The sequence below is a fragment of the Narcine bancroftii genome, chromosome 4 (genome assembly GCF_036971445.1).
Source record: "Narcine bancroftii isolate sNarBan1 chromosome 4, sNarBan1.hap1, whole genome shotgun sequence".
NCBI classification, from domain to species: Eukaryota; Metazoa; Chordata; class Chondrichthyes; order Torpediniformes; family Narcinidae; genus Narcine; species Narcine bancroftii.
In genome coordinates, this window is record NC_091472.1 from 64245753 (window position 1) to 64264045 (window position 18293).

General features: G+C 46.3%; 1 protein-coding gene across 9 annotated transcripts in view; it reads left to right on the forward strand.

The window, feature by feature from the left end:
- Positions 1-18293, forward strand: part of LOC138760632 (echinoderm microtubule-associated protein-like 6) — a 371242-nt gene that overhangs the window by 125146 nt on the left and 227803 nt on the right. The window lies entirely within an intron of this gene.

Consider the following 18293-nt stretch of genomic DNA (forward strand, 5'->3'; position numbering starts at 1 on the left):
TTCAGGAAGCATCCATGGAAACCCTGCATCACCCTCCTTCCCATCCTTTTCTTTGGGCATCTACCTAGCTCTTGCTATTCCTAATGAAATGTTTTTGTCTTGGAATGTCAACTGACTATTGCTTTTCATGGATGCTGCCTGACTTCTGTCACTTTGTGTGTTGCTGAATAGGAGCAGATCCTGTTTCAACACATAGCATATGCAGATGGGTGAACACCTATGGAAATGTATATTTCTGCATGATGGTCTGGGAGCAAATTAATGGGACTAGACAGAATAATAGTTCTGGAGAGTCTAGATGGGCCAAAGGGCCTGTTTCAGTGCTGTAGTGTTCTATGGTATCAATGTCATGAGACTAAACCCTTCAGATAGAGTTGCATCATCAATAAGGACATAGAATAACCATTATACTTCTGTCTATTTGTTGTTCACTGTGCCCAATTTACATTTTATTGAAATTATTTTAAAACAAATAACTTCACCAAGTTGATACATGTTCAAATCATTTGTCATTTAAATAGAAAAGTAGAATTTGCTGAAGGTGAGGGATGGAGTTCATGGGAAGGTGATGAAAATGGTTTAAAATAGGATTAATGTAAAAATTGGTGCTTGATGTGGGCTCAGTGGGCCAAACAGATAGCTTCCATGCTATTTCTTCTGCATGACTTCATGACACTAAGGTCTCTTGCAACTGTCACTCCAATAAATATTGTCAATTGATACATATAGAACAGGCAAATCAAATAGTTTTTCCCCTTGTGTTGCATTTCTCCTTGGTAACCACACTGTGTCAATAAAAATTCAGGATTTGACCAACACAATTAGTGATATTGCTGCTGAGCCATTCATGGTTCTACATGTTGAAGTATTTTTTAAATTCAAATTTAATTTGGAAGTACAGCACAGTAACAGACTCCTCCACCCAAATATACCCTCATGACCAATTAACCTACCAAACCTGTAGGTCTTAGAACATGGGAGGAAACTGGAGCACGCACGTGGATATGGGGAGATTGTACAAATTTCTTACAGCAGGAAATTCGAACCCAGGTTTCTGATGCTGTAACAGCATTTGCACAAACTACACAGCATATGTTCTGTGCCCTTGCAACTGTGTTTTTTCCAAGAGGTTTCCAACATGGAGGAGGTTCAAACTAAAGGTGAAAATACTTGAAATATTCATAAAGTTGAGTCGTATCTGTGAAGTGAGAAAACAAATTAACATTTGGATGAGATATACCAGTTTCAGGACCAGTCTATACATGTGGTTAAGTGGTAAGGCCATTGTCTCAAAATCAACTGCTCACAGATTCAAGGCCAAACTTCAGCCACTGCCTATACTGAGGGCATGCTCAGCAGCTGTAGAAAATAAGATATTATCATGCTATCTAGATTACCTTTAACTTATCATTAGATAAGGTGGCTTCCTGAAAGTACTACAATTTTGATCACTGAGGCAACACTCAGCAATCAGCAAAGCCATTGCTCTGTGATGTCCACTGGAATTCACTGCAGACTGGAAAAAAATATTGGAGTTGAAACATTTGAGGGATAGGCAGCTAAAGATGGGATCTTGGTTTTTTTTTGACTGGTTTATTACTAAATGTGGAATTAAGGACAGGGTATAGAGGAAGGAGCTGACCAATCATAATGCACTATAATGGGTAAAAATGTTATTTGAAGTCCAGCTCCTGGCTCTTAAGGAACACTCAAATATGCAGTTTTTTTTTCAGCTAGGTGACTTGGTCTCTGTTCCAATATTACATTTTTTGACTTCTTTGAAATTGGCCAGCAACTATTAAAGTTTGGAAGATAGATTTGGATTTTCTTGGTCTTTTATAATCACAGGATATTTCTCAGAATTTTGCAACCAACCTTTGAAATAAAATGGAAAACGCTGGGAATACTCAAGGTTAGGCAGCATCTGCAAAATTGAAAGAGCTTTATATGGGAAATGGTTTGTCAGGAGTATCTTTGGAGGTGCAGCAACTACAGTGTCCTCCATAATGTTTAGGACAAAGACACCTTTTTCCTTTATTTGCCCCTGTGCTCCACAGTTTTACATTTGTGATCAAATAATTCATATGTAATTAACCTTGAATAATGGAATATGCAATTTATTTGTTTGCATTTTGGTTTGAAATTGCAACACTATTTATGCATAGTTCCCTCATTTTGGGGCACCATAATGTTTGGGACATTTGGCTTCACATGTGTTTGTGAGTACTCGCGTTTGTTTAATTGCTTCATTGGTGCAGGTATAAAAGAGCTAGGCTTGCTTCTAAACTTTTAATCACCTTTGGAGTCTTTAGTTGCCATTTTACAACATGAGGATCAGTGTTGTGCCAATGAAAGTCAAAAAAGGCATTTTGAGGTGGAAAAACAAAGAATAAAACCGTAAGAGACATCGCCCAAACCTTAGAATTATTAAAATGAACAGTTTGGAAGATTATTAAGAAAAAGCATAATGGTGAGCTCGGTAATCGCAAACAGACTGGTATTCTAAGGAAGACCCTCACTGCTGATGACAGAAGAATTTTCCTCATAATGAAGAAAATCCCCAAACATATGTCTGACAGATCAGAAACACTCTTCAGGAGGCAGGTGTGTTTATGTCACTGACACTGTCCGCAGAATACTTCATGAAAATAAATACAGAGGCTACACTGCAAGATGCAAACCACTAGTTATCCACAGAAAGAATGGCTAGATTACAGTTTGCTAAGAAGTATTTAAAAGGGCCTTCAGAACTCTGAAAAACATCTTGTGGACTGATGAGACCAAGATTAACCAGTATCAGAGTGATGGCAAGAACAAAATGTGGAGGCATAAAGGAACTGCCCAAGATCCAAAGCATACCAACTTTGCCATGGTATGTTCTTTGTCCCAAACATTAGGAAGGATACTATATGCATGAGTAAGTTTTCTAATTTCAATCTGGGAGAATGATTTAAATATTGCAGAGAAATATTCCAAGACAGGATGCCTGGACACCATTAATCTGCTACCTTATAAACAAAAAAAGGGTCAGCTGCATGCTTGCTGAGCTGAGATATGCCCCGAGTCTTTATTTTTACCCTCTGCAACGTATCATTTGGTGAATATTGACATGTCACACTTCTCACCCTCCTGCCATCACATTTCTGCCATCAGTACCTATGGTTTCAATACGCTGTCTTTTTGGGCAATGATTTTGATAAGCATGTTCCTGAAGTAGAGATTGTTATTTTGTGGTCACTGGGTATGTCCACATTTGCTGCCTTGACATTTCAAAATCTTTCCAAAGATTTACCTCCCCACCCAGTCAGGTAGCATATCTTTGTGGCGGACTTGTAGGATATGGATGCTTTTTCCAAAGCAGATTCATTAAGTCAATTTAAGAAAATGTCAAACTGTATCATGTCAGTAAATGTAAAATGATTATTTTTCTGTTATTTGTTTTATCAACATGTAGTAATGTGTTATTTTGCAGAAATTTCTATCAAGTTAAAATGGTATAAATATATGTATTATATCAGTAAAACTTTGTTTCATATTTGGAATATTTTCTTGGATACATGAACATAGGTAATGCCTTTTTTAAACTAATGTGAGCAGAAAGTCCAGAAGCAAGCAGAAAGTATTAAGACAATTATCTTGTCAAAGTTCAAGTTTGTTATCCTCTAATTGTACATATTCAACTAGATGAAACAGCATCTCACCAGACCACGGTGCATACACAAAAATACACAATACACAGCCAATAATGATCACTTAAATAATAAAAATTAATAGAAATATATAAACTTTTGGGATGATTTTCATAGTTATAGGATATTGTTCATCAGTTTTCCAGGCTGATGGAAAAAGCTATTTTCCAGCTTGGCAGACCTGATTTTGATGCTTCTGTTGAATCATACAGCAGCTGATTGAAAAAGTCAAGGTCAGGTGTCCCAAACATAAAAGTGAGGACCTATGAAGCAGAGTGGTCATTGTTGGAGAGGGCAGTCAGAGAAGCAAGGCTCAAGAGGCTTCAGCAAAAAGAGGCTGAGGTGCAATTTTTTTAACTGTTTATTTAAACATTTTGACCATACCTGCAGTCAATTACAAAAATAAAAATTACAAGTACAAATGTAAATCCAATATTTGTACTCTATGATAGTTATGCCCCAGCTCCCCAATTCCCACCAACCCAAGAAAAAAGCCAAAAGAGTAGATATAAAAAGCAATAAAAGAAGAAAAAGATGAGGAAAAAGAAAAGAAGGATGAAAAAAGCAGAATGATTTCTGAAAAGTGCCGCACGCTCTACGTATCATAATTTCTATTTAATTTTTTTTGGAGATCAGTGTAGGCTTGAGGGTTAGGCTGAACACAATTGTAAATATGATGCCAAACTTGTAAAAATATGTTTTACTTATTTCTTGTTATAGGTAATTTTCTCAAGGAGAATACAACTATGTATTTCTGCATTGCAATGTGCCATACCTAGATGTGATTTAGACTTCTATGCAATTGCTATGCATTTTCTAGCCACTGCCAATTCAATTTTAACAAATTATATTTGATAGATAGTTTCAATTTGGGTCTTATCCCTGTAATAATACTCAGTAAGAATAATTCTGGGTTTTGTGAAAATGTTATTTCTGTAATCTTCTCTAAAAAATTTCCTAGATCGACCCAAAAGGTCTCATTTTAGAACATAAGCAGGTTGAATATAAAAAAAAAGTTCCTACCTCTTTGCCACATCTAAAACATCAGTCTGATATGTCTGAATTTAATTTATTTAATTTCTGTGCTGTTAGATATAATTGATGCAAAAAGTTATATTGTACTAATCTATATCTTATATTTATGGTTTTAGTCATACTATCCTGACATAGTTCAAACCAGGTTTCATCGTCTATTCTTACATTCAAATCTGATTCCCATCTCTGCATGGATTTATGAACCCCTTGTTTGGGGGTTCCCATTTGAAGTAAGAGATACATTGCTGAAGTAAATTTCTTTGTATTTTCCTTTCAAATCGGAATCTCCACCTCGGCAATTTGGTAAAAACATAATTGGGCCCAATTTATCCCTTAGATGTGCTCTTATTTGAAAATTGCAGAAGATTGTATTATTAAGAATTCCATACTTATTTTTTAATTGTTCAAATGATATCAATTGTCCCCGCTCATAAGAATCTTCAATATATCCAATTCCTTTTTGAGACCAAATTTTCAACAAGAATTGGAGGGTCTTGGGTTGAGATTTTAAATTGGAGAAAGACCAATTTTGATGAAATGAGAAAGGATCTAGAAAGTTGTTTTTTGGCAAGGATATGCAAGGTAAATGGAAGACGTTCAAAGATGAAATTTTGAGAGTACAGTTTGTATGTTCCTGTCAGGATTAAAGGCAAAGTTAGGCATAGGGAAGCTTGATTTTTGAGGGATATTGTGGAACTGGTTTGGAAGAAAAGAGAGGTGTGTAGAGGGTGTCATAGAGCAAATGAGGTATTTGAGGAGTAATTTTTTTTAAAAAAGCAAGAAAAAACTCAATTTAAAAAAATCAGTAAGGCTAAAAGAAGAAATGAGGTTACTTTGACAGACAACGTGAAGGAAAATCCTAAGGGTTTCTATAGGTATATTAAGAGCAAAAGCATAATAAGGAACAAAATTAGTCCCCTTGAAGGTTGAAGGGTAGCTCACATTGTTTTTTTTGTTTAAAAAAGGTTCCAAAAGTAACCTGGGAAATTATAAGATGGTAAGCCTGATGTCAGTAGTGCGTAAATTATCAGAAGGTGTACTAAAAAAATCGGATATACAATTATTTGGATAGCCAGGGACTGATTAGGGATAGACAACATGGCTTTGTGCATGGTAGGTCATATTTAATCAGTCTGATTTTTAAGGTAGATTACCAGGAAAGTTGACAAAGGAAAAGCTGTGGATGTTGCCTACATGGACTTCCCTAAAGCATTTGACAAGACCCGACATGAGAGGTTAGTGGGGAAGGCTCAGGCACTCGGTGAAATAGTAAACTGAAGTTTACTCAGAGAGTGGTAGCCGTGTGGAATGATCTTCTGGGAGAAATAGTGGCGGCGGAGTCAATTGTATTATTTAAGAAAAGGTTGGACAGGTATATGGATGAGAAGAAGATGGAGGGTTATGGGCATTGTGCAGGGAGGTGGGACTAGAAAGGGGTGTTTGGTTCAGTGCGGACTAGAAGGGCCTAATGGCCTGTTTCCGTGCTGTAATTGTTATGTTAAGTTGACAGTGGCTGGACGGGAGAAGCCAGAGAGTAGTGGTGGATGATTTCTTCTCATACTGGAGACCTGTGCCTAGTGTTGTGCCTCAGGGATCTGTGCTGGGACCATTTTTGTTTGTCCACCAGCACCTGAGGTATGATTATGTTGAATGCTGAGCTGGTCAATGAACGTATGAGGGATCGTTCTCAAGGTGGGTTGGGGAAAAAGGAGGGTTAAGGCTAAGGCTATCACATCATTGTGGATGGGTTTGGACAGTAGCCAAACTGGAATGGGTGCAATGTTGCAGGAAGGTGCACATTGATGCATTTCATCACCAGCTGATCAACTCACTTCATGATCGCGGACATTAGTGCCAGTGGATGGTAATTATTTAGTACTATCATTTTCCTGGACATCGGTTGATGGTGGCTGCCTTGAAATCTGTAGGGACTGTGGACCACACAGTCCTCCAGCACCTGACCTAGTAGGTTATCTGGACCTGCTCCTTTGTGTAGGTTCACCTTGTATAGGATCTTCCTCACCTCAGCCATAGCTATGCAGGGTGCCTGTTCTTCAGGGGTGAAGAGCCCTTCTTTGATGTCACCTTTTTCTCATCAAACCAGGCAAAGAAGCATTCAATCTGTCAAGAAGGGAGCTTCATTTTTTTGCTGATATGCACGGTATACTTAGTTATGGTTTGAATACCTTGCCAAGTGCATTATGTTGCTGGTGTCACGCAAATATTTGTGGATTCTTTGTCTATATCTATGCTTTGTCTCCCTGATCGCATGGGAGAGTTCAGCCCTTGCTGATCTTAATGTATCTTGTCTCCTGACAAAAACAGCTCTGAGTTATGCATGAACATCCACTTATATCTATTATTTTTGATTTGCCCTGGCTGTGTAGTGTTTAATCACTATGATATTCTCAACCCACTTGCTTATGTCGCTGCTCGTATACTTATTGATGTGGTCGTTGTAGGTGGCTGCCTCTCTAAATCCACTCCACTGCACTCCATGGTTTCAGAGCAGTCCTGCAGTTTTACTGTGGCTTCCTCTGGCCAGGTCCTGTTCTCCCTTTGGGCTGGTTTGATTTGTTTTACCAGTGGTCTATAAACAGGGATTAACAGAATGGATTTGTGTTAAATTTTTGTAACAATAATGTAACTTTTACCTTCTTTCTTAACTGTTACAGAAAGGCAGGTAATAGCTTGGAGAAATAATTTCATAGTTTCTAAGGATCGTTTTATTGTCATGTTGTGGCGGCTCACCACAAGGCAGACGAACCGGCCCCGCTTGTAAGCCACGTGGCGGGGCAGCCGGCCAAAATGGCGCCGTCGAGGGTTTCCCTTCCTTCCAGCTTGGGGCTCAGAATCCCGCGCTGGGGTACCACGTGACACGCAGCTGACATCAGCGCCCTCCAGCACGGTTCTCAGCCAGGTCCGGGCTAGGAGTATAAGTGCATCCCAGCAGCCTGCAATAAACTAGTCTGCTCAATGAGCTCAACCCATCTGGTTGCGTGTGTTATTGCAGGAGCAGTGTAGCCGCCACTACAATTGGTGACCCCGACTGGTTCAAACATCTTTAAACCCATCATGAGTGAGCCTGGGATCAGCGCTATAGCCATAAAACTGCCTGAATTCTGGGTTCAGGAGCCGGAGACCTCATTCAGCCACGCAGAGGCCCAGTTTCACCTCCGCCAGATTTCGTTCAACATGACCAAATTCTACCATGTGGTCGCTGCCCTGGACCAGGCCACTGCCAGACGCGAGCTGATCTTGTTCAGCACCCAACCGTTGAGGACAGGTACGAGACTATCACGCGAGTGTTAACCGGTTCCCTCGGACTATCCAGACACCAGCGTGCTGCTCAGATGCTGCACCTCGACGCCCTGGGGGACAGGTCCCTGATGGAGCTGATGGAAGAGATGCTCGCGGTCATGGGTGAGCTCACCAACTACCCACTCTTCGAGCGCATCTTCCTCGAACATATGCCCGGGGACATCTGTCCGGTGCTGGTCCAAGAGAGCTTCACCAACCCGAGGAAGGTCGCCCAGAAGGCCCAAGAGCTATGGCTTGCACGATTCTCAGAAGGCTCAGTGGTCCAGCAGGTTACGAGGCACAGGCACGACCACGCCAAGCCTACCCCTAGTGCTGCAGTAGAGCACCTGGCCCCTGCAGGGGCCCCCAAGAGCATTACCAAGGCCACAGCATCCGCTACAGGCCTCTAATTCTACCACCAGAACTGGGGAGCCAAGGCTCGAAAGTGTCGTCAGCCCTGCTCATTCCAAGAAAATGACCAGGCTGGCCACTGTTAATGGCTGTGGCGGCTGGCCAAGGACAAAGCCTTCTCTACCTGCGGGACTCAGTCAACGGCCGGAGGTTCCTCATTGACACTGGAGTCCAGATCAGCATCATCCCGGCCACAGCCATCGAATCCAGGAACTGACCTCGTGGACCTCCCTTCCATTTGGCCAACGCAACGACATCCAGACGTATGGAGACTAGACAGTCCACTTCCCGATCAGCCAACAGAATTTCGCGTGGAGGTTCACAGTCTCATCTCTCCCGACTGCCATCCTGGATGTAGACTTCCTCCTCGCACATGGGCTTCAGGTGGACATTCAAGGTAGGTGGCTGGTGGATGCCCGTACCTTCCAGGCCGTTTTGCCTCGATGCCTTCTGTTCGGAGCAACTGCAGATGGCCACGATCAGCATGCCCAGAGATGAGTTCCAGTCGATCCCGGACGAGTTCCCGACACTCCAAGCCACAGTTCTCTGCTGCCTCGCCACGCCACGGGGTGTTCCACCATATCCCCACCCAGGACCCGCCGGTTCATGCCAAGGCACGCCAGCTCCCACCTGACAAGCTCCAGGTAGCGAAGGAGGAGTTTTCACACCTGTTGGAGTTGGGGATCATTCGGCGGACCGACAGCCTGTGGGCCTCGCCGCTCCATCTGGTCCCGAAAGCCTCCAGCAGCTGGCATCCCTACGGAGTCTATCGACGGCTCAACAAGGCAACCGTTCCTGACCGTTACCCTATCCCTCACATCCAGGACTTTACGGCCAACCTGCATGGCGCGAGGGTCTTCTCCAAGGTTGACCTGGTGTGCGGATATCGCCAGATCCTGGTGCACCCTGAGGAAATACCCAAGATGGCCATCATCACCCCCTTTGGCTTGTTTGAATTCCTGCGCATGCCGTTCGGGCTCAAGAACGTCACTCAGACCTTCCAGTACCTCATGGACTCTGTGGGCAGGGACTTGGATTTCGTCTTTATTTATTTGGATGACATCCTCATCGCCAGCAAGGACCGGGTACAACACAAGGGCCACCTATGTGCCCTTTTCTCCCGGCTGGCCGACTTTGGCCTTACCATCAATCTGGCCAAGTGCCAGTTCAGGAAAGAGTCCATGCAGTTCTTGGGCCATACCATCACAGCTGAAGGAGCCATGTCCGCTGCTGCGAAGGTCACCACTATCAGAGAGTTCCCACACCTGGACAGCCTCAAGGGGCTGCAGGGGTTCATGGGTATGGTCAACTTTTACAACTGCTTTATCCCGGAAGCTGTGCGCATCATTCAGCCGCTGTTCACCCTCATTGCAGCCAAGCACAAGACGCTCGCTTGGAACCCAGAAGCCTGCACCGCATTCGAGGCCACCAAGGACACCCTCGCGAAGGCCGCCATGCTCGTCCACTCTCACACCGACCTGCATATGGCACTCTCTGTCGATACCTCTGCCATATCCGTTGGTGCCGTCATGGAGCAGCAGATGAATGGACATTGGAAGCCGCTGGCATTATTCAACCACCTGCTCTGCCTGCCGGAACGCAAGTATAGTGCCTTCGACCGCAAGTTACTAAGCATGTACCTGGCAGTACGACATTTCTGCTATTTTTTGGAGGGGAGGACTTTTACCATTTTCACCGACCACAAACCCTTCACCCAGGTGCTTGTGATGGCAAAGGATCCATGGTCAGCCCGCCAGCAGCATCACCTCTCCTTCGTGTCGGAGCTTACCACTGACGTTCGGGACAAGGCGGGAAAGGACAGTGTGGTTGCCGATGCACTCTCGCGACTAGCCATCTGCGCGCTGATGCCCGGCCTCGACTTCGGCCAGCTCACCTGGGACCAGGAAGCTGATGAGGAGACGAGGGCCTTCAAGACTGCCATCACCGGCCTGCGGTTCAGAGACCTCCCGACTCCAAGTGGTGAAGGCACCATCCTGTGCGATATCTCCTTGGGCACCCCGCGGCCAGTAGTTCCCCAGCAATGGCGCAGGCAGGTCTTCCATCACATCCACGACCTTTCACATCTGTCCATCAGGTCCACGTTCCGGATGGTGGCAGAATGGTTTGTATGACATGGGCTATGAAAGCAGATCATGGGCTGGGCCAGAACATGCACCCATTGCCAGATGTCCAAGGTGTACAGCCATACCAGGTCGCCCGTACAGGAATTCGAGCACGTCCGCGAATGGTTCAGCCACATTCACGTGGACATTGTTGGGCCCTTACCTGTTTCCCAGGGCAACCATTAACTGTTTACGATGGTGAACCGCACCACTCGCTGGCCTGAGGCGATCCCGATGCCAGATACCTCCACCGACTCCTGCTCCCGAGCACTGTTGCATGGTTGGGTCGCCCGGTTCGGCGTCCCGGCTCACCTCGCCAGTGATTAGGGCATCCAGTTCACATCTGCGCTCTGGGCACAACTCGCCAACAATTTGGGGATCCAGCTACACTGACATGGCCTACCACCCGCAGGCCAATGGACTGGTCGAACGTCTGCTGGGTGCTCCTGGGCATCCGCTCCACTCCCAAGGAAGATTTGCAGGCGTCATCAGCTGAGCTGGTCTTCAGTGCGCTGCTGGCACTACCTGGTGAGTTCATCAACGCACCTCACAACCCCCAGTGGTCACCGCACGAACTACTTCCTCACCTCAGGGCATGCTTGGACTCCTTCGAACCCCCACCGCCGCCCAGGCATGGCACCTGCCCATCTCTCACGATCCCGGCAAACTGCTTTCCGCGGAGTATGTTTTCGTTCAGCGGGGACCGACCCCAACACCTCTGCAGCGATTGTACGAGGAGCCATACAGGGTTGTACAACGTTCCGGCTCGACGTTCACGCTAGACATGGGCGGCAGGCGGAAGCCAGCTCACCTCGATCACACCGAGACTAATTGTTGCCCAGCCCAAGAAGCGAGGCCGACCAGCAAAAAAAGACATTGGCGCCAGTTCTGGAGTTGGGGTGGGGGGGAAATTGCTATGTGGAGGCTCACCACAAGGCAGGTGAACTGGCTCCACTTGTAAGCCACGCGGCGGGGCAGCTGGCCAAAATGGCGCCGTTGGGGGTTTCCCTTCCAACATGGGGCTCAGAAACCCGCGCTGGGGTACCATGTGACGCGCAGGTGATGTCAGTACTCTCCAGCGCGGTTCTCAGCCAGGTCCGGGCTGGGAGTATAAGTGCAGCCCAGCAGCCTGCAATAAACTAGTCTGCTCACTGAACTCAACCTGTCTGGTTGTGTGTGTTATTGCCGGAGCAGTGTAGCCGCTGCTACAATGTAATAATACATCAAAATGTAATACACATGATATACTTCAACTTCTGTGGGTCATGAGGCAAACAAAGAATTTTCATGAGCATTGACCAGTGCCCCTTGCAATAGAAGTAAAAGAAGCAAAAGAGAGTCCCTTCAGAGTCACTGAGTGTCCATAAATTGTCCTCCTGTGCTCTTGCAGCCTCAACAGCATAGACTCCATTTCAAACCATTGGCAACTTGAGCTCCTGATCCAAATCTCCAATATGATCGGGAAGTTTTCAGCATCCAAGGCGTTTTAACCCTTGCCCTCAGTACCCTCACAAATCCTTGTTCTGATATCTGATTCTCATGAGCCAGTCTCCAGCAGCTCACAGCCCATGAGGGTCCTTTAACCACTGAGCCCTCAATGATCTACCATGGTCCCCATCCTGTAGGATCGTCTCCAATGCTTCTTCGAGGTGAAGGGTGTTCTTCCAGTTTCTGCTGCCATGCTCCAATCTACTTCCCTGGCATCTGCAACTTCCCAGGGTATGATTCTCATCACTGTTGCCAGGCGCTGCCATCTTAAGCAGAAACCCATGATTTGAGGATTTTATAAAAAAACACTGTTGGCTTCGTTAGCAGGTGTTTTAAAGCCTGTACGGAGCCATTGGCATTAGAGCCAGGCTATAAGATCCTGTGGAGAAGCATTGTGTTTCCACTCCCTGCTTCCGGCAGTGTTGCCATCTATTTATTTATTTATTTGATCACCTACTCGGTATTTAGTTAAAATGTAAGAATTTTGGTTTGGTGAGTTGTAATGGAAGATTTAAACTGTGTTTCTTACTTCTGCAGCTGCAAGGCTGAGAACCTGCTTGTTTTTTGAATCAGCAGACATAATCTAATTTACACCATAAGGCCCAGGATGCATATTTAGTTCTTTTTTTTCTTCTTCTTTGGCTTGGCTTCGCGGACGAAGATTTATGGAGGGGGTAAAAGTCCACGTCAGATGCAGGCTCGTTTGTGGCTGACAAGTCCGATGCGGGACAGGCAGATACGGTTGCAGCGGTTGCAGGGGAAAATTGGTTGATTGGGGTTGGGTGTTGGGTTTTTCCTCCTTTGCCTTTTGTCAGTGAGGTGGGCTCTGCGGTCTTCTTCAAAGGAGGTTGCTGCCCGCCAAACTGTGAGGCGCCAAGATGCACGGTTTGAGGCGATATCAGCCCACTGGCGGTGGTCAATGTGGCAGGCACCAAGAGATTTCTTTAGGCAGTCCTTGTACCTTTTCTTTGGTGCACCTCTGTCACGGTGGCCAGTAGAGAGCTTGCCATATAACACGATCTTGGGAAGGCGATGGTCCTCCATTCTGGAGACGTGACCCACCCAGCGCAGCTAGATCTTCAGCAGCGTGGACTCGATGCTGTCGACCTCTGCCATCTCGAGTACTTCGACGTTAGGGATGAAAGCGCTCCAATGGATGTTGAGGATGGAGCGGAGACAACGCTGGTGGAAGCGTTCTAGGAGCCGTAGGTGATGCCGGTAGAGGACCCATGATTCAGAGCCGAACAGGAGTGTGGGTATGACAACGGCTCTGTATACGCTTATCTTTGTGAGGTTTTTCAGTTGGTTGTTTTTCCAGACTCTTTTGTGTACTCTTCCAAAGGCGCTATTTGCCTTGGCAAGTCTGTTGTCTATCTCATTGTCGATCCTTGCATCTGATGAAATGGTGCAGCCAAGATAGGTAAACTGGTTGACCGTTTTGAGTTTTGCGTGCCCGATGGAGATGTGGGGGGGCTGGTAGTCATGGTGGGGAGCTGGCTGATGGAGGACCTCAGTTTTCTTCAGGCTGACTTCCAGGCCAAACATTTTGGCAGTTTCCGCAAAGCAGGACGTCAAGCGCTGAAGAGCTGGCTCTGAATGGGCAACTAAAGCGGCATCGTCTGCAAAGAATAGTTCACGGACAAGTTTCTCTTGTGTCTTGGTGTGAGCTTGCAGGCGCCTCAGATTGAAGAGACTGCCATCCGTGCGGTACCGGATGTAAACAGCGTCTTCATTGTTGGGGTCTTTCATGGCTTGGTTCAGCATCATGCTGAAGAAGATTGAAAAGAGGGTTGGTGCGAGAACACAGCCTTGCTTCACGCCATTGTTAATGGAGAAGGGTTCAGAGAGCTCATTGCTGTATCTGACCCGACCTTGTTGGTTTTCGTGCAGTTGGATAATCATGTTGAGGAACTTTGGGGGACATCCGATGCGCTCTAGTATTTGCCAAAGCCCTTTCCTGCTCACGGTGTCGAAGGCTTTGGTGAGGTCAACAAAGGCGATGTAGAGTCCTTTGTTTTGTTCTCTGCACTTTACTTGGAGCTGTCTGAGGGCAAAGACCATGTCAGTAGTTCCTCTGTTTGCGCGAAAGCCGCACTGTGATTCTGGGAGAATATTCTCGGCGACACTAGGTATTATTCTATTTAGTAGAATCCTAGCGAAGATTTTGCCTGCAATGGAGAGCAGCGTGATTCCCCTGTAGTTTGAGCAGTCTGATTTCTCGCCTTTGTTTTTGTACAGGGTGATGATGGTGGCATCACGAAGGTCCTGAGGCAGTTTTCCTTGGTCCCAACAAAGCTTGAAAAACTCATGCAGTTTGGCATGCAGAGTTTTGCCGCCAGCCTTCCAGACCTCTGGGGGGATTCCATCCATACCTGCTGCTTTGCCACTTTTCAGTTGTTCGATTGCCTTATATGTCTCATCCAGGGTGAGGACCTCATCCAGCTCTAGCCTTAGGGGCTATTGAGGGAGCTGGAGCAGGGCGGAATCTTGGACTGAGCGGTTGGCACTGAAAAGAGATTGGAAGTGTTCTGACCATCGGTTGAGGATGGAGATCTTGTCACTGAGGAGGACTTTGCCGTCTGAGCTGCGCAGCGGGCTTTGGACTTGGGGTGAGGGGCCGTACACAGCCTTTAGAGCCTCGTAGAAACCCCTGAAGTCGCCAATGTCCGCGCTGAGCTGGGTTCGTTTGGCGAGGCTAGTCCACCACTCATTTTGGATCTCCCGGAGTTTGCGCTGAAGATGGCTGCATGCGCGACGGAAGGCTTGTTTCTTCTCTGGACAGGACGGCTTTGTAAGGTGAGCCTGGTGGGCAGCTCGCTTCTTTGCCAGCAGCTCCTGGAATTCCTGGCTGTTTTCGTCAAACCAGTCCTTGTTTTTCCTGGAGGAGAAGCCCAGTACCTCTTCAGTGGATTGCAGTATGGTAGTCTTCAACTGATCCCAGAGGGTTTCAGGGGACGGGTCCGTGAGGCGGGTTGCATCGTTGAGCTTTGCTTTGAGGTTTGCCTGGAAGTTTCCTCTCACTTCGTCTGACTGCAGGTTTCCAACATTGAACATCTTTCTGGGGGCTTTACTGTTCCTGGGCTTTGGCTTGAAGTGAAGGTTGAGCTTGCAGCGAACCAGCCGGTGGTCAGTGTGGCATTTCGCGCTCGGCATGACCCTGGTGTGGAGCACATCTCGTTTTTTACTTTCTCGCACCAGGATGTAGTCCAGGAGGTGCCAGTGTTTGGATCGGGGATGCATCCAGGTGGTCTTAAGGCTGTCCCTCTGCTGAAAAAGGGTGTTTGTAATGACAAGCCGCTGTTCTGCGCAGAGCTCCAACAGGAGGCGCCCATTGTCGTTGCACTTGCCGACGCCATGCTTGCCCAGGATTCCTGGCCATGTTTCTGAGTCTTTGCCGACACGAGCGTTGAAGTCGCCCAGGATGACAACCTTGTCGGCTGTAGGGGTGCATTGGATGAGGTTGCGCAGGTCGGTGTAGAACTTGTCCTTTTCTGCTGGTTCCGCCTGGAGGGTTGGAGCATAGACACTGATGAGGGTGATGTGACGCTTGTTTTGAAGGGGGAGTCGCATGGACATGATTCGGTCCGAGAGGCCTGTCGGAAGGTTTTCGAGTTTGGAGGCAATGAAGCTCTTGACCATGAAGCCTACACCAGATACACGCACCTAAATTCCACCATGGGGCCCAGGATGCAGTTGAATCAGAAGACATTATCTAATTTACACTATGGGGTCCAGGGATGCATATGAATCAGTAGACATTATCCAACTTCCACCATGAGGCCCAGAGATGCAGTTTTCTTTTGTTGGTCACAGTCTGTCAGGAGACCTTGAAGATAATTAAATCATTTGTTCAAAGAGATAAGATCTGAAGTAAACAACTTTTGGGTAATATAAGCCACGGTCCCACTGCTGAAGTTTGAGACTCTCCGAGAGGTGGCAACATCTCTCAGCAAGAAGAACTTCAAGAGTCCAGCTAACGTCCAGTCGAGGGAGGTAGATAAGCTGCTACCGGTGCCCCAACAACCTACTACAAGTGTGCAGTCGTTGCCTCGCTTCGGCAGTTGGGACCAGTCCAGGCATTGATAAGTATAACTGGGAAGGGCTTGCATATTGTAGTGTGAATTCAGCTTTAGATTTAGTAATAAAACCTTGTATAAACTGAACTGCTCTCGGTGTGTGTGTGTCCATTTTCTTTCGGTAGCTCAAACACTGTGACCCATCTAAAACGAACAAAATGAGAGGTATAAGTTTACCCAAGACATGAGGGTTAATTCATAGTAATAGATTTATCTTTCTTTGGCTTGGCTTCGCGGATGAAGATTTATGGAGGGGGTAAAATGTCCACGTCAGCTGCAGGCTCGTTTGTGGCGGACAAGTCCGATGCGGGACAGGCAGACACGATTGCAGCGGTTGCAAGGGAAAATTGGTTGGTTGGGGTTGGGTGTTGGGTTTTTCCTCCTTTGCCTTTTGTCAGTGAGGTGGGCTCTGCGGTCTTCTTCAAAGGAGGCTGCTGCCCGCCAAACTGTGAGGCGCCAAGATGCACGGTTTGAGGCGTTATCAGCCCACTGGCGGTGGTCAATGTGGCAGGCACCAAGAGATTTCTTTAGGCAGTCCTTGTACCTTTTCTTTGGTGCACCTCTGTCACGGTGGCCAGTGGAGAGCTCGCCATATAACACGATCTTGGGAAGGCGATGGTCCTCCATTCTGGAGACGTGACCCATCCAGCGCAGCTGGATCTTCAGCAGCGTGGACTCGATGCTGTCGACCTCTGCCATCTCGAGTACCTCGACGTTAGGGGTGTAAGCGCTCCAATGGATGTTGAGGATGGAGCGGAGACAACGCTGGTGGAAGCGTTCTAGGAGCCGTAGGTGGTGCCGGTAGAGGACCCATGATTCGGAGCCGAACAGGAGTGTGGGTATGACAACGGCTCTGTATACGCTTATCTTTGTGAGGTTTTTCAGTTGGTTGTTTTTCCAGACTCTTTTGTGTAGTCTTCCAAAGGCGCTATTTGCCTTGGCGAGTCTGTTGTCTATCTCATTGTCGATCCTTGCATCTGATGAAATGGTGCAGCCGAGATAGGTAAACTGGTTGACTGTTTTGAGTTTTGTGTGCCCGATGGAGATGTGGGGGGGCTGGTAGTCATGGTGGGGAGCTGGCTGATGGAGGACCTCAGTTTTCTTCAGGCTGACTTCCAGGCCAAACATTTTGGCAGTTTCCGCAAAGCAGGACGTCAAGCGCTGAAGAGCTGGCTCTGAATGGGCAACTAAAGCGGCATCATCTGCAAAGAGTAGTTCACGGACAAGTTTCTCTTGTGTCTTGGTGTGAGCTTGCAGGCGCCTCAGATTGAAGAGACTGCCATCCGTGCGGTACCGGATGTAAACAGCGTCTATACAGCATGCAAAAAGGCCCTTTGGTCCAACCTGTTCATGCAGATGAAGCTAATTGCACTTTCCTGCATTCGATTTATTTCCCTCAAAACCTTTCTTATTCTTTCTTGTTTGAATATGTTTTGAACATTGCTTTCGGTACTTTCCCAGTTGTTTGTTCCATATCCACCTCCCTCTGTGAAGAAGGTGCTCCTTGAGTCTTCCCCCAACCTTAAATTTGTGCCCTCTTGTATTAGATTTCCTTACCATGAGAAAAAGGCTATTGCTTATCTAAAGCCCTCCAAAATTAAAATTTCAGATTTATTGACAGAGTACATGCACAAACAACAGGTCCTTTTTCTCCTGCAGGCCAGGCAGAATTTCCACTTTATGGTAGTGCAAAAAACTGTACTCAAGAAAAGAGAGAAATGTAAACAAATTGTGCAATACCAAAAAATAAATATTCAGTAATAAATAATGTGCAAAGTAAGAGCCCTAAATGAGTTTCTGATTGAGTTTGTTGTTAGGAGGCTGATGGTGGAGGGGTAGCAAATGTTCCAGAACTTGGTGGTATGAATCTTATGCCATCTATACCTCTTACCTGATGGCAGCTATGAGACCTAAGCATGTCCTTGGTGGTGTGAGTCCTTGATGACTGTTGCTACTGACCAATGCAGCATTCCATGTAGATTTTCTCAATGGTGGAGAGATTTTTGCCTATAATCTACTGGGCTGTGGCCACAATCTTTTGCTGGGCTTTCTGCTCAGGGGTGTTAGTAACTCCATACCAGGCTGTAAGCGCACTTTCCATTACTCATCTGTGGAAGTTTGACAAGGTTTTGGTTGTCATTACCAAAACTCCACAAACTGGGAAATTAGAG